Source organism: Ictidomys tridecemlineatus, chromosome 3 (genome assembly GCF_052094955.1).
Source record: "Ictidomys tridecemlineatus isolate mIctTri1 chromosome 3, mIctTri1.hap1, whole genome shotgun sequence".
In the NCBI taxonomy this organism is placed as follows: domain Eukaryota; kingdom Metazoa; phylum Chordata; class Mammalia; order Rodentia; family Sciuridae; genus Ictidomys; species Ictidomys tridecemlineatus.
The window spans coordinates 94797671-94812463 of record NC_135479.1 but is presented as its reverse complement, the minus strand read 5'-3'; the positions used below and the strand labels follow the sequence as shown (position 1 = coordinate 94812463).

The 14793-nt window shown below is 47.3% G+C and overlaps 1 protein-coding gene and 1 pseudogene across 1 annotated transcript in view; both read left to right on the top strand.

Annotated features, from left to right (window-relative positions):
- LOC101961715 (schwannomin-interacting protein 1) overlaps window positions 1-14793 on the top strand; it is a 549493-nt gene that overhangs the window by 356341 nt on the left and 178359 nt on the right. The gene's annotated exons all lie outside the window — the stretch shown is intronic.
- Window positions 12666-14325, top strand: LOC110598181 (nuclear receptor corepressor 1-like; annotated as a pseudogene).

Below are 14793 nucleotides of genomic sequence, written 5' to 3'. Positions count from 1 at the left end.
AAGGGCAATTTAAACATGTCCATATCATAAAAGAAGGCTCATTTAACCACTGACCCATCCTAAAATCTCACTCAGATCCAGTGGGGACTTTGTGGTGGGCATCCCCAAACAACCCTCAGAGAGCATTTGGAAATCAAGTCCTTACCGCATCAGAAAAGACTTCTGCTTCCACAGATATCTGTTCAGAACTTCTACTCCCGCAGGAAACAGATTCCAAATGAGAGATTTTAAGGAAGGGACAACTGGAGAGGTGTGGGCAGAGTTGAAGAGACAAAATAGAGGCAGCCTGAGCTCAGGCAGGAAGCTGGCGCCATCCAAGCTCAGGAGAGCTGAGACCAGACGGCAGGGCCACCAGCAGGCCCTGGGCCAGTGAGGAAGGATCCAGGCCCTTCCAGGAGGTGCCACTCAGAAAAGGGAAGAGCAGTGAGGATGTGGCCCTCCCATCCTCATGCACGCTACCCCCATGGCTGGACAGCTGGGAGGCTGATGCAAGGAAGCCTGGAGAGATGACCAGCCCGTTGCAGCCTCCTGGACCAAACAGAGCAGAGGAGAAGGTGGCAGGGGGAAGGGGTAGGGTGGGGAAGGTGGACACAGGCCAGTCCTTCCAGAGTTATTATGGGGGTCGTTCTAGTTTTGAGCACCTACAGTGGCTGGAAACTTAAAACTCTACGTATGAGCTAAACAGCAAAGGTCGACGTGAGAATGTTCTGGTAGGTTCTCCTCTCGTCTCCCTCTTTTCTCTATCATTTTCCTGCTGAAGTTCTCAGTGCACAAATTAAATCCTTGCTACACATCTGCTTGGTTCTCTTTGTGAATACATTTGGGATTTATAACCGTTCAGTTCCAAGAGTGGTTTGCACATTTCATCTTCTTGGTTTTGTTATTAAATCATATCATCTGGGGAAGTTTTATTTTAAAACTGAACTTGATTTTAGGAACTTCTAAGGAAGAAAGTGGTAGGTCTCCTTATATTGGTCAGTCGAAAACTAAATTCCAAAACCATAACAAGGTTGGTAAGGGAGGAAGACAGGGGACCCTCAGCCATCAGAGCCTTTATCAACTGTTCTTGTAGATTAAAGGCAAAATCCCTTCCTCTTGGCATAGGAGTGTGGCCCTTGGGACTGAAGCAGAGGCCCCAGGTCACAGAGAACAGAGAACGAGTATAAAATGACTCCAAGTAAGAACAGGAAGAAACACAGGCAAGGTAAACAGTAGCCACACACAGGAGAAGAGGGCTCAGGCTGCGGGTGGCTTGTCCAGGCTCCCAGGACTGGTGGAGTCTGAGAGCTGGGAGAACGCCCTGATCCCCCAGTGAGGACTTCCCTGTACAATGACCACATGAGAGCATGCAATGAAATGTGGCAGTGCCAGAAAGCAAAGAGACAAAATCTTGTGTTTTCGGATAGTCTCTGCTTCTATACATCTGTCCTCTTCAAATATCTCACATTGTTCTTTTTTTTTTTTTTTTAAAAAAAAAAAAGCCATTTTCTAAAGAGGTAAAAGCAGGATACTCCATGGAGTCTGAAAGCACTTTTCCAATGAAAAGGAGGCCGTTCAGTGCCCTCAGAGCTAGTTCATAAGGAAGAAGCTCCATGGCTGGCGTGGGCTGCCTGGGGTGAAGCTTAATCAGCAGAGGTGAAGTCGCAAGCAAGTCAGGGTTGTCAGGTTAGCTCAGAGGCAATCACTTGGTGAACTTCTGGAAGGCAAGGCAGCTGGCATGCAGGCAGAGCCTTTGCCTGGCCTGTGTGAGGCTCCAGGACCATCCCCAGTACCAGGGAAAGTCTAGCTCCTTGAGCACGAGGGGCCCTGGGAGCTACGTTTGCAGTCATCGGTCTCAGGTCATCTGTGATGACAGCTGAGAAGCTGGAGGACACCAGTGCCCAGCTCTGACACAGCCAATCCTTGGATTTCCACTGCCCGGGCATCAGGGTCTCTGAGGGCCTGTGGGACTATGAGGGGACAGATGGAAATGGGACTAGTATCTCCCCACAGGAGTGTAGGTGAACCCACACTTCCCATGTGTGAAGGTGAAGGCCTTGAAGTGGCTGCCTATCCACACAGCAGAAGAGCCTCTGTTTCTGCCTCTACCCACCTCACTGTGGGCACCCTCCACTCCTGTCTGCCTCCTCTCTGACCTCTGTGCCTTTCTGACTGCTTCTGCCTTGTCCCTTCTCCTCTCCTCCAGTCCTCTTCTTATCTTGGTCTTCTTTCCTTCCCTCGTAAAATCCCTTACTATTTTCCTCGTGGTTACCTACGAAGTGAGCACAAATTACAAGCCCTGTATAAAGTTCCTCATGAACACGGAGAGCAGTAGGAGGCCTAAGGTATGATGATGAAGGAGGCCAGTGCTGGGTTCTGTCGCACAGAAAGGAGACTATAGCTAAGAACAGGCCGTGTACGTCCAAAGCATTCCAACAGGGGGTTTTGAATGTTCTCACCATTTGATGATAAATCTTTCAGGACATAGGTACACTGAACCTGATTTGGCTGTTGCACAATACAGACGTGATTCAAACACCACATGGTATCCTATAAGTAGGTACAATTACCATGTGTCCATTTATTAAATATTTTTAAATTTCATTATGAATTATTCCTGTCAGAAATGATTAATACTGGGCTGGGGATGTGGCTCAAGCAGTTGCGCACTCACCTGGCATGCGTGCGGCCTGGGTTCGATCCTCAGCACCACATACAAAAAAGATGTTGTGTCCGCCAAGAACTAAAAAATAAATATTAAAAAATTTTCTCTCTCTCTCTCTCTCTCTCTCTCTCTCTCTCTGAAAAAAAATGATTAATACCACTTTTAGAACCAAAACTCTCCAAGCATGCAAATTATACCCACCAAAATTTATCAACTAAAAAATTAGATAAAATATAAATTATTCTTGAGAAAAATCTAGTTAGGAAAACACTGATCCCCCAAAATCACCCTTGGTAGAAATAATGGCTGTAAGAAAAAACTTATAGCCAAAGCTATCATCTTGTTTTAAAAATGATTTATGAAGACAAAAATGAATGCTCCCATAAACCTTAAGTGAAAATAATGGATTCTGGTGAAAGTGATTTTAGCAAAATAAAAGTGAAAATGGAAAAATATCACAAACCATTAAGTGTACTTTGTTGAGAGTTAATCTGGAGCTAAGCTGGTGCTGTGGTTGGCTCCAGGAGGACTTCCCTGAGTCAGGTTACTGTTGGTGCAGTTCTGACTAAGTGCTTGTAGTAAGAGTGTCCTCAGAGTCCACAGACTGAGGTCAGTGCAGTAGATGCTAACCCTCCTCCACGTGGACCCAGATAGCCAAGTTCATATGCGATTTTCTCAGCCAGAAAAAGCTTTTTTTTTTTTTTCTGGATTACAGAGTTTTCATCTATTTCAGACAAACATATTGGAATAAATTTCTTTGTTGATCTTATTGTATGATTATCCAGGTAAGTACTCTTCCAAGGCAGTATGAATGGAAAGAGATCAAAATAAACTCAGGGAAAATCCCTTTTGGTCACACAATATGAAGACTGAGATAATTCATCATGTAAATGACATAGTTAAAGCTGTGAAAACACTTTGTCACTTAGACATAAGAACAAAAAAAGATTTTCTTTATAGAGTGAGACAAAAAAAAAATCTCCATTTTTCATTTTGAGATTCTGAAAGATAGAATATGAGACCCTGTAGAATCTATCTAATGGTCAGGTTTAGGGAAAATCCTCAAAATTTTATTATTCTATATTTTATTCTGTTGGCTAGAGAGAATCTTTAAATTCTCTTAATTCACTTTAATGTTGAACTATACACTTCAATCACAGCAATCACAGATCATAAGGATCATGGATGTAACTCATGATTACTAAAGGGATGGTCAGCATAAAAGTGGGCTAGTTAATTAATAGGTACATGAATTTACTTTGTGTCAAGTCTATTCTCTAATTTCAGCACATGTATCTGATCTCACAGCATGAAACACTGTAAGGATATTCCTGTTTGAAGTCATTCTCACTAATTCCTGCTTCTAATTTTGAGGTTGTGGGGTATATCTTGACAGCCCTCAGGGAGCACATAGGCTTAACCAAGTCACTGCCCTGCAATGGTCTGTCCAGGGCAGCCCACAGACCCACCATAGGAGTTTGGTCTTGGTTTAGACAACTAATGGCCAAGCCTACCTGAGCATATTGAACAAATTTAAATCACCCAAAAAGGAGGTTCAAAATCATAACGTCACGTTGTAATTCACAAGTGTGCACAGTTTTATTGACTAACATATAATTTAGAAACAAAGTTAACAAGCAAATGTGGCCATTTAGATCATTTTTGTGTAGATGGCATCATATAAAACAAAGCATTCAAACAAAAACTCAGTTTCCTTGGAGAATTATGGCAAGAAGAAGATTCAGAGGCCACCAAGACTCTACTCCTCTGCGGGCTTGGCAGTGGTGGCTTTCACATGGTGATGGAGAGGACAGTGGCAGCTGAGGCAAAGCATTAGGCATATTGTACACACTGGCTCCCACTAGGCCCCGTGAGGTGGTCCTACCAGGTCCCCATGCACAGGTGAGGACCTGCCTGTCTCACAGGGCAGAGAGAAGCCTGTCCACTAGCTCAGACTATCCAGTAGTGCTCAGACCAGCTCAGCGTGTAGCCCTGTCCCTGCAGCTCAGCTCTGGAGTGCAGGTAGAGGATGACATGCAGAAATCTAAGCTGCAGCAGAGACTCGGTTCTGTGAGATAGAAGGCAACCCCCTCGAGGCTGCAGCTCTGAGAGCTTCACTTCTCTGACCAGGTGACAGTATGTCCTTTCCCAGGACGAACTTAATTTCTCACATGAGTTTCCCTTTCTATTTGAATGACCATTAAAGGCTGCTGGGGGCTCGTTATCCCTTAAGGATTCCTGGTGAGTGTCCTTCTGGTATTTTCCTCATCTCTTTAAACTTCACCTTGTGCTAGGTTTTCCCATGATCGTTCTGGGAGGATCTGCGAGAGCAGAGCCAGAGGACGCAGCAGACAGACCAGGCTCTGCTGTCCTCACAGGCTCCTCCTGGTCCAACCCTTCACAATTTTGACGTGTCCTTGAAGATCACCAGGTCCAGAAAGCTAATGTGCAGTTTAACCCACGAGTTTAAACAAACAGGTGAGGAGAAAGCTTACAATTAAGACAAGTTTCTGTTTAACTTCTCCCCTTGCCTCCTACCTCACAGAACTGAGTCTCTGCTGCAGCTTAGATTTCTGCATGTCGTCCTCCACCAAACCCCTGCACTCCGGGAGCTGAGCTGCGAGAACTGGGGCTGCAGGCTGAAAGCTATGCATTTAACCCCTAAAAATAAAATGGAACGGCTCTTCTTATCTGTTCATTTCTTAGATGTTCAAGAAGAGCCAGGCATTGTGACAGGTGCAGGGGACATGGTGCAGCAGGCCAGGCAGACCCTCCAGGGGTTCTCAGGACCTGGGAGACTCAGATAGGAAGGCAGATGTGAGAATTAAGCTTGAGCAAAAGCCATGGTGTTGTTTCAGAGAGGCTGAAAGAGGAAGCTCCAGGTCCCCTTTTCATGGTCAGGAAAAGCTGCATCAAGGCTGCAATGATTCATGGGAGTCTCAAGGGAAGAGTTTCTAGAGCAGAGCAAAAGGGTGCAGGTAGCACGTTCCAGGCAGGATGTCCAGAGGCACCAAGACCCCAGGCTTAAAGCATGGGGCCTATGCCGGGTTTCACGGGGTCAAGGTAGTGTTTGACACTGAGGGGAAGAGTGTGCAAAGAGGGGAGGGTCTGGGGGGCTCCGCCCCAGAACAGAGGCTGTGGGCCCCACTAGAGTTTGTGCTTCCTGGGGGCAGAGGAAAGCCAGTGGGATGACAAGCAGATTGTAGTTGTGCTGGCTTCAGCTTGGACGGAACAGGAGGAGTCAGAGAGCAGGGGCAGAGAGAAGCCCGTGCACTAGCTGAAAGACATTGAGGGTAGACTGAGGCCAACGAGGACACAGTTGGCTGATACCCTCGTGGGACACAGGAAAAGCCCCCAGGCCGTGAATCCCCCTCTATTGGATACAGGTGACCTCACCAGCCCAGCCTAGAGCCACCTGCAGTGTACTTGCAGCAGGCAGTGGCTTTGGGGGTGTTGTAGGGTGATGAGGAAGGGGGTAAGTGCCACAGACTCAGGGAACGACAGGCCTGGGATGTCGGTCTTGACTCCACAATGGTGACTAAGCCAGTGATGGTTCCACTTACCAAGAAAGAAGATGAAGTAATAAAAATAGCCCGAAGGAACAGAGAACCTGGTCAGAATGAATGCTTCCAATGGGCATCTAATAGCATGTCCAGAGGGGCCTCTTGATGGTCAGCAGTGCCCGGCTCTGCCAGGACGCACTTGCTCTAGGCCCCGATCCTCAGCCCCATGGTGCCAGCATCTCCAAGGCCCGTGTCCTACCCCTGTCCCAACAAACATGGGCTGTGCCTCAGTTCTCAGTGGTGGGTATGTGGCTGCGGGAGGACAAGCTCCTTGAAGAGCTGGCTCCTATGTCCCTTTTTCCTGAGAGGTGCCCTCCAGTAGACAGCACAGCAGGACAGGCTCTGCCCACCCGGCAGCAGCAGCAAGAGACCCAAACTCCAGGGGCCAAAGGGACATAGGAGCTTCTCACATCCCAGCAGGTTGGCTGGGACTCTGCGCTGCCTGTCATTAGCCTTCTGAACTCAGGCTGATGAGAAGCCATCAGAGAGGGCTGTGCCATCCAATGGCGTGGTCCCCAGCTGCTTGAATTTTCATTAAAATTTGTTAAAATTCAACACAATTAGCAGTTAAAGTTCTCGGTGGTGCTAGACACATGGCAAGTTCTGGATGCTGCAAGTACCCAGTGGCTGCCCTGCCAACAGAGAAACACATCTCCATCCCAGGAAGTTCCCTGGACATGCTGAGCCAGAGCACTAGGGTTGGGCTACTTGTCTGGACGATTAAACATCACAGGGGGGTGGGCCTATAGTGCAGTTCTTCTCTGTGCCAGAAAACAGAGACAGAAGACTTTGATGAGCATCCACTTGTGACTCAAAGGAGCTCACTACTCCCCCTTTCCTTTATCATCACCCAAGAAGAGAACTCATGACTTAGACATGTAAAAGGGAATGGAAGGACTGGGGTTATGGCTAAGTGGCAGAGCACTTGCCTGGCACACGTGAGGCACTGGGTTCAATCCTCAGCACCACATAAAAATAAATCAATACAATAAAAAGTTATTATGTCCACCTACAACTAAAATTATGTTTTATAAAAGGTGAATGAAAACAAGTAATGCAAATAATTTAGTGTTTTTTCTCTAGAATGTCACAAGTAAGCTGTGAGCTCAGAATTAAATTTTGAAAATAGCAATTAACAGCTATTGAAGTGTTCCTGAGATCCTCTGCATTATGCACCTTATGTCATCTTCCAACGACGCTGTGTAGGTGTATCACAATCCTCACTTTAAATATGAGGAACCTGAGGCTCAGAATAGTTGAGTGATTTGCCTAGCAGATTCTACATGACCTCAAAGTGTATTCAGAGATGGAAAACACTACTTCCCAGGCCTTTCTATCTTTGCCTTTCATTTCCATAATATCTCCCAAATTGTAGTTTCTGATCCTACAGTGTTGACTTAACTTGCCCCCTCTGAATCTCGTGAGGAAATTGAATCCCTAGTGTGCCATTGTTAAAGGAGGTGCAGGCGGGACCTTGGAGGAGGGCGCAAATGGTCCATGGTTTATTCCAGAGCTGGCCTGCTGTAGAAGCCAATCTGGCCAGGCTCATGCTGCCTTGTGACTCTGCCAGCAGGAAGCCATCACCAGATGCGGCCCCATGACCTTGGACCAGGACCATGAGCCAAAATAAACCTCTGTCTTTATAACTTGGCCAGCCTGAGCTATTGCATAACTAGCAATGAGAAATGGACCAAGACAGGTCTTAGAGATCCCGGGTAGGTATTTTGAGCACACAGGTAGGAAATCTGAAAGCATATGTGTACACATGTATGCTCTTGAAATCCACATGCACATGGCCGAGCCCCTCGGAAGTCCTGGAAATCTCAGTATGTGAACTTGTACGGGGAGCTTGGCTGCGATGGGGAGATGCTTACCATGCTGACTGCTGTTCTACCTGTCTCTTAGTTGTCCCCGTGCCAGCTCTCCACCTCCTCAGATGCAGAAGTGGCAGTCTCAGATCCATGTGGATGTGGGGGCTATGGCCTCCCAGCCATCCCAAGGCTGGTCAGGAGCCTGCTCCTGCACCCCTTGCTTCCTGGGTGCTACTTGGGTGAGGACTCTGACTTCTGGGGCCTGTGGGTGGTGAAGCTGTGTGGCAGGCAGCCTGGGCTCCACTCTCCCCTCCTCACTCCTCAGTGGATAAACAGCGCCATTTCAGCAATTTTAAAGGCAACTTTTGATAAAATATGCATGTAGATTTACTTCGGGGCTGGTAGGCTAGGCTGTAAATTCATAGCAGGTCAACCATGGAAAGCCCTTCAGTTAAAAAGAAAGAAACAAAATCCAGTAACTAGAGTTTCCATCAGCATTTATCTTTCAATGAAAAAAAAAAGTGAGTGTATATTTTTATTTTTTTTAATGAAGAGCAACTGGCTGGAGCATCTCAATAGCCTGGCTCACAGGTCTCTCCTGTGATACATGGACAAGGGGCATCCTCCGTGTCACCAGCCATTCCCCCAGGACCCTGGGCCTTGACTGCAGATGGGAAGCATGTCCCCCTTCACCTCCTGGGCATTTGAGGGCCACCTGGGTCTCCTGCTCCTGGTGACAGCACAGCATGAGCAGAGCCCCAGATGGAAGCGCTAAGCCGGCTGTGGCCATGGGCCAGCAGAATCCCGGAACCCCAGCTCCCTCTCTCCAGGAACTCGCCCATTCCCGGAGTGGGTACCCTCTGGCCTCAGCCAAATGGAGGCTGCAGATGGCTTCAGAGTTTTTATTTGCCAAGAATTTGCTGGAGCCCATAAAACAAATTTCCACGGCTGGGGACCCCGTACCCTTTTTGTTTGTTGTTATTGTTGCTTTTAATCCAGGACACTGTCCAAAAGTTTGCAGCCTGCGTGAACTGTGTCCCTCTGCTGTCTAGTTTTATCTGGCCTGGGAAGAGCAAACAAACAGCAGTGCTTTTGTAACAAGGTACAGTAGAGGTTGCTGGTGTCTGGTGTTGGCTTTATCACCTTCCAAGTGAAATCTTAAAGAAGGGGGAACTAAAACATGGGATCCATGATGTTGAATAGGTTCTTGTCAGGTGGTAAGAGCACCCAAGAACTCAAACTTACCTTTCTCACCACTTGCATCTGGGTAAAATGTAGGACAGTGCCCTGTGTTACTGATGGCTGTACTCATCAGGCCACTCACAGAGGGGTCACAGAATGCCAGACTCTCACCCTGATGCTCGCTCTCCGCCGGCAGAGTATTGAAGATAATTCTGTAGGATAATACTTGACACGAAAGAGACTGTAAGGATACGTGGCAGAGCCTCGTGGATTTCAGAGCTATTCAGATTTATCCCAGATGCCACCAAGTGTTCCATGTCTATCTTTTGTTAGTTCAAAATAGGAAACAGAAAACAGAGAAGGTAAGAGAAACAGCACATGGACCTGCAAAGACAGGCACACTTTCTCCTGTGGCCCGACAGGTACCTTTGAAGGTTTAATTCTTCCGGAAACCATGACATGCATACAGCCTAGGAAACAGACTAGGTACTCACCTGTGAATGAATGGATAAAGAAAATATGGCATGTTTACACAAAGGAGTTTTATTTGGCTGTCAGGAAAAAAGAGATTATGTCATTTACAGGACAATGGATGGAACTAGCGACTAGTACCTTAAGAGAAGTTAAGAGAAATAAGTCACCCTTGGAAGTCAAGGGTCATATGTTTTTGTCTTATATGTGGAAGATAGAGAGAAAAATAAAAAAGATAAGCTGGGGGCGGGGAGGCTTTTGAAAATCAAAGAGAGATCAGTAGCAGAAAGGGATACTAGGAGAGAGTGGGGAGGGAAAAGGGAAATTCTGAGAGTGACATTGGCTGGGTTACATTGTTACGCTGTGTGCAAGCCCGAACATGTAACAACAAGTCCCACCATTCTGTAGGACTATAATGCACCAAATAAAAAATGTGAAGGACAAAAAGTAAAGAAAAAAAATAATTATTCTTTTCCTAGCAGAACTTAAACTACCTAATCAAAGAATTGGCCTAGCGATCAGATTATACCTGGAGCTTGGATTTTCAGATTCTGTGGCCCCAACTGTGAACCAATTCACACGGAGGAAACTGTGTAGATATGGGCAGTATATGAGCACATGTGTGTGTTCGTATGTTCATATGCATGTGGACTCAGCTGTGTTGTGCTGGTGCACTTGCGTGTGTGTTCAGCTGTGCTTGTGGTGGTGTGGCCTGCCGAGGCTGCGCAGCCTGAAGCCTCTGCTAGGAAGGCACTGACTGAGTCACAGCAGACCCTGCTTGAAGGATCTCCAGGCCTCAGGAATAACACACCTGAAGCTATGAAAACTTTTAAACACTAGTGATACTTTTAAAAGTAAAATTAGAAATTGGTTTCACACTGTGGATGTAAATGTGAAAAAAATGTCTAGGGGAGACAGAGAATGGGGGCCTCTCAGGGAGAGGAAGCCTGCACCTGGGTAGCTTGGGTCCTTGTTATTAAGGATGTCATGTTTGAAGAACACAGAGAGGAGGGCAAAGCACACTCCTCCCTGCGGGCAGCCATTCCCATTTGTCTTCCAGGAAATGCAAGTGGCCAGGTGCCGTCTGCAGGGTGCTTCAGCAGTTCGAAAAGTCTGGGTTCAAAGTTTCCTGCAAAGGGGATACAGTGTACCCCAGGAAACCCCCCAGCACACAGTCAGCTCTGCCTTTTTTTAAAAGAGTTTCCCCAAGGCTTGTCCTGACCCCTCTGCCTTCCCAGCCCACATGCAGCCTTGGATGTAGCAGCGAAGGCTGCTCCTATCAAACGCCTCCAGTGTAACGAGCCAATAGCAGCTCCTGCCGCCTCTGGCACCCCCATATAAGGGCATCAGGTTAGGCCGTGCGTGCAGCGTTCCCTCCTAAGAAGCAGTTACAGAAAGGGCTGCTGCCTACTGACGGGCCTGGACTAAGCCTTAGACTGGCGTTATCATACTTGGCTGCAGAGGGGCCCTGTAAAATGCGCTCCACTACCAAGTTCCTGCTCCGGTTGACAAAACAGGAGAGTCGAAGTAGCAGTCAGCTGGGAACTCAAAGTGCACCGCCTCTTACTCCAAAGCCATTCCCTAAGAGACTGATCTGCCTCTCCAGGACCAAGCCCCAAGGCATCCTGCCTGCCAGTCTAGAGCCAGGCCCTTGAGGGACCCTTGCTTGCCAGATACATTTAAGTTTTCAAAACAATGAAGCCCACCTAACTTTCCCCGTACCAGCAAGTGGTTTCTTTTAACTCTTAGAAGTAAAACAAGAACCGTGGGCTCAGGACACTGCAGAGAGAGTTTAGACCCTCCCCGTGCAAAAGAGGCTTCTATCCAAGACAGAAACCTGTGGACGTGCAAAGATGCAGGGCCCAAGCGGAGAACAAGAAGTGAGAGGAAGCGCAGCAATGTCTGGATAGGGAGGCCCACGTTTCACGGACTCACGGGAGGCCAGTCTACAGGTGGGAGGCAGGTCACAGCTCCATTTCAGCCAGTGACAGGGAGCTTGCACCAGCTTCTAAGAACCGTCATCTAGAGGAGCAGGGCCCGAATCAAGGGCTACAAGAGCCTTCAAAGAGAAAGGTATAGCCACTCATCGGAGGGGCTGGCTCAATCAGCATCTCCCTGAGTGGGCCAAGATTAAACCACAGCTTCCCTTGTGCAAGGTTGACCCTCCAAGCCCTTGCCCTGGAGTGAAACTCATCAGTGCTCTTGAACCGATTCTTCCTGTTTGGTTTTGGAATGAAAGAAGGCACTGCAGGAGAGGAGGTGGCAGACTGGGGAGGGCGAATGTGGGAAAGGAGGTGTCCTCCAAGAGCAAGTGATGAGCAATGAGCTCTGACAACCCCTGAGGCTGGTCACAGTGCAAGCAGGGCTCCTCAGGACCATGTGATGAGAGCAGACTTGAAGCTGGAAAGACCAGGTCTCCATCCTTCACCCCAGCTCCACATCCTCGGGTCCTAAACCTGCATTTCCTCGCCAGCAAAATGAGGCCTTTGTTCTGCAACCTGGGCTGTTGTTGAGAGGCATGCCTGGCATCCAGTCTGTGCAGTTCCTGAGGAAGAAGAAGCACTTGCCCAGCACAGGTCTCTCTCCTCTTCCCTTCTCAGAATCACCCTTCCCTACCAGGAAACCTGTTTAGACCAGCCAGACTATCAAACACCAAGTTCATGAGCCCAACTTAACACCCAGAACAACACTAGAGGGCCGCATCCATCCGAGAAGGAAGTCAACCAGAGGAAGCACTCAGGACATTTGCTGCCAGCCTTGAGTGACTGGATTGTGGAGACTCGCTCCTGCCTGCAGAGTGGAGGGCCTGGAAGAAGGAACAGCATCAGAGCTTCCCGAGTACCTTGCACACAATGTCTAGCATCCAATTGAAGACTACCAGGCATGCCAGCAACTAGGAAGAGAGAACAGGCAATGGAGCTGAAACCTAGGTGGGGCAGGCATCAGAATCTCCAGACACAGACTTTGAAATAGCAGGATGCGCACGTTCAGAAAATGTATAAACAGAAGGTGGCAGGAGCAGCAGCTGGGGTGAGTGCCTCCCATGCTCCGCAGGCTCCCCATGGCTTTCTGGAAACATGACCATTTATCAGACTTGATCTCAGAGCCCTGTGAGGACTTTTACTGATGATGTCAAGTTCAGGCTACCCTCCCAACCAAGGGACATTCTGCAGAGAACAGTGCTGTCCTCCCCACTTGGTCCACATGCCTTCCCAGCACCCTCCACAATAGGAGTTTGGGTCCCCAACTTGATAGCTCTGGCAGCAGGAGAAGCATCTTGGAAGACAACTTTCCTGTCCTTCAGAATTTTACCCCAGCTCTGACACTCAAGAAAGGAGAACCAGATAAGTAGAGTTTCACTGAGGCCCAGCCCCCGAGGGTGTTCACAGGAATCTGCGTGACAGCATCTGGAGTAGGTTGCTCATGCCCATTTTCAGCATGTCCATGAGACAATTTCACCTTTTAGTGTTCACACTGCCAGGAAGACTGAGATCTGTCAATGCCAAGAAGGATCCAGCATTTGGAGGCAAAGGTGAAGCTTCATCCTCTGCAATCTCTTGATGACCACGTGGAGATGATCAAAATGCTTCACTTTCAAAGCTTTCTAAAGAAGAGTTAACCCCAAGAATGTATTGTGTAGCTTGGTAAATTGCAAAAGCACAAGAGCAGATCCTCAATAGAAAAACAAACAACAGCTTGAAGAAGCAGCAGCTAACACTCCGGAGCCCCAGAAGCCTGGGCCCCCTCCTCCCGATGTACAGAAGCAATGCAGAACTGTCCAAAATATTTACGATGAGAATCAGAAAAGAGCAGAAGCAGCTCATAAAATTTTTGAAGGTCTTGGCCCAAAAGTTGAACTGCCACCCTATAACCAACATCAGATACAAAGAGGTGCCAAAAGAACATCAAGACAAACCAGGTGATGAGGGAAAACTCACTTTTTAAAGGAAGAAATCATCCAAGAAACAAAGGGAAGAAAAAATAATCTGCCAGAATTATGTTGAGCTCATGGAGGAGTGGGAGAAAAAAATGAACAGAAGACAGAATCCTCAGAGGAAGGCTAGAAAGCAAAATAAGGGAGTGCGGGGAAAGAAAGCAGGTTGCAGAAATGCTAAAACAAAGAGATCAGCAAGAAACCTTTCAGCCTATGCTGGACATGGGGGGCAGGCCTTGCAGCCTCCATTGCTAGGAGCATGCAGGAGATTTCTGAAATTATGGATGATCTTTATGAACAGAATAAGGAGAAACTAATGTGGCAGCTGTGGGGTCCCATCTGAGATGTTTGATGGGTCAAGTTCATTAACACAAATGGGCTTATGGAGGACCAGAAGAAAAAATGGAATAAAAGGAAAAGGATATAGCAGAAGAAAAAAAAAACAGAAAAAAATAGAGAGATGAAGAAGAAAAAGATGAAAAAGAGAACTCTTAAGCAAATACCAAGAAAAAGGACAAGAGGAACACTACAAGAAAAAGGAGAGAGGCTAGGTCATGTCCCAGGGCCAAAGACTGACCAGAGTCAAGGCTACCAGAAGGAAAAGGCTGAATTACCAAGCCCATGACAGATGAAGCTGCAGCTAGCTGCCATCAAGAGCCCCACCACCCCCACCAGAGCCCAGGTCAAAAGAGCCATGGAGACCTCTGGATGAAGAAGAAGAAAGGGAAGCTAATAAATTTGCATTTGGGTTAAGTCTTCTGGTTATCAACCACTAAGAGCCAGGCGCATGGTGCACACCTGTAATCCCAGCTACTCGGGAGGCTGAGGCAGGAGGATGGCAAGTTCAAACCCAGCCTTAGCAACTTAGGGAGACACTGACTCAAAATAAATAAAAATATAACAGGGTAGGGATGTAGCTCAGTGGTAGAACACCCCTGGATTCAATTCCCAGTACTTCAAAAATAAAATAAAATAAATAAACCGCTAAAGAAATTGCACTGTGATTTGGAGGAGAGACCTGAACTCCATGGCCAGCAGATTAAAGTCTGGAGTCCTGTCTGTGTAACTTTGGTAGCTGTGTTGTCTTCATCTTACTTGGGAACTTTGTGCATTGTTCTGCCATTGCTTATTGATGTGACATAATTTGAAATTGAACAAAATTTCTATTAGGGTAAATGTCGGCAGTTA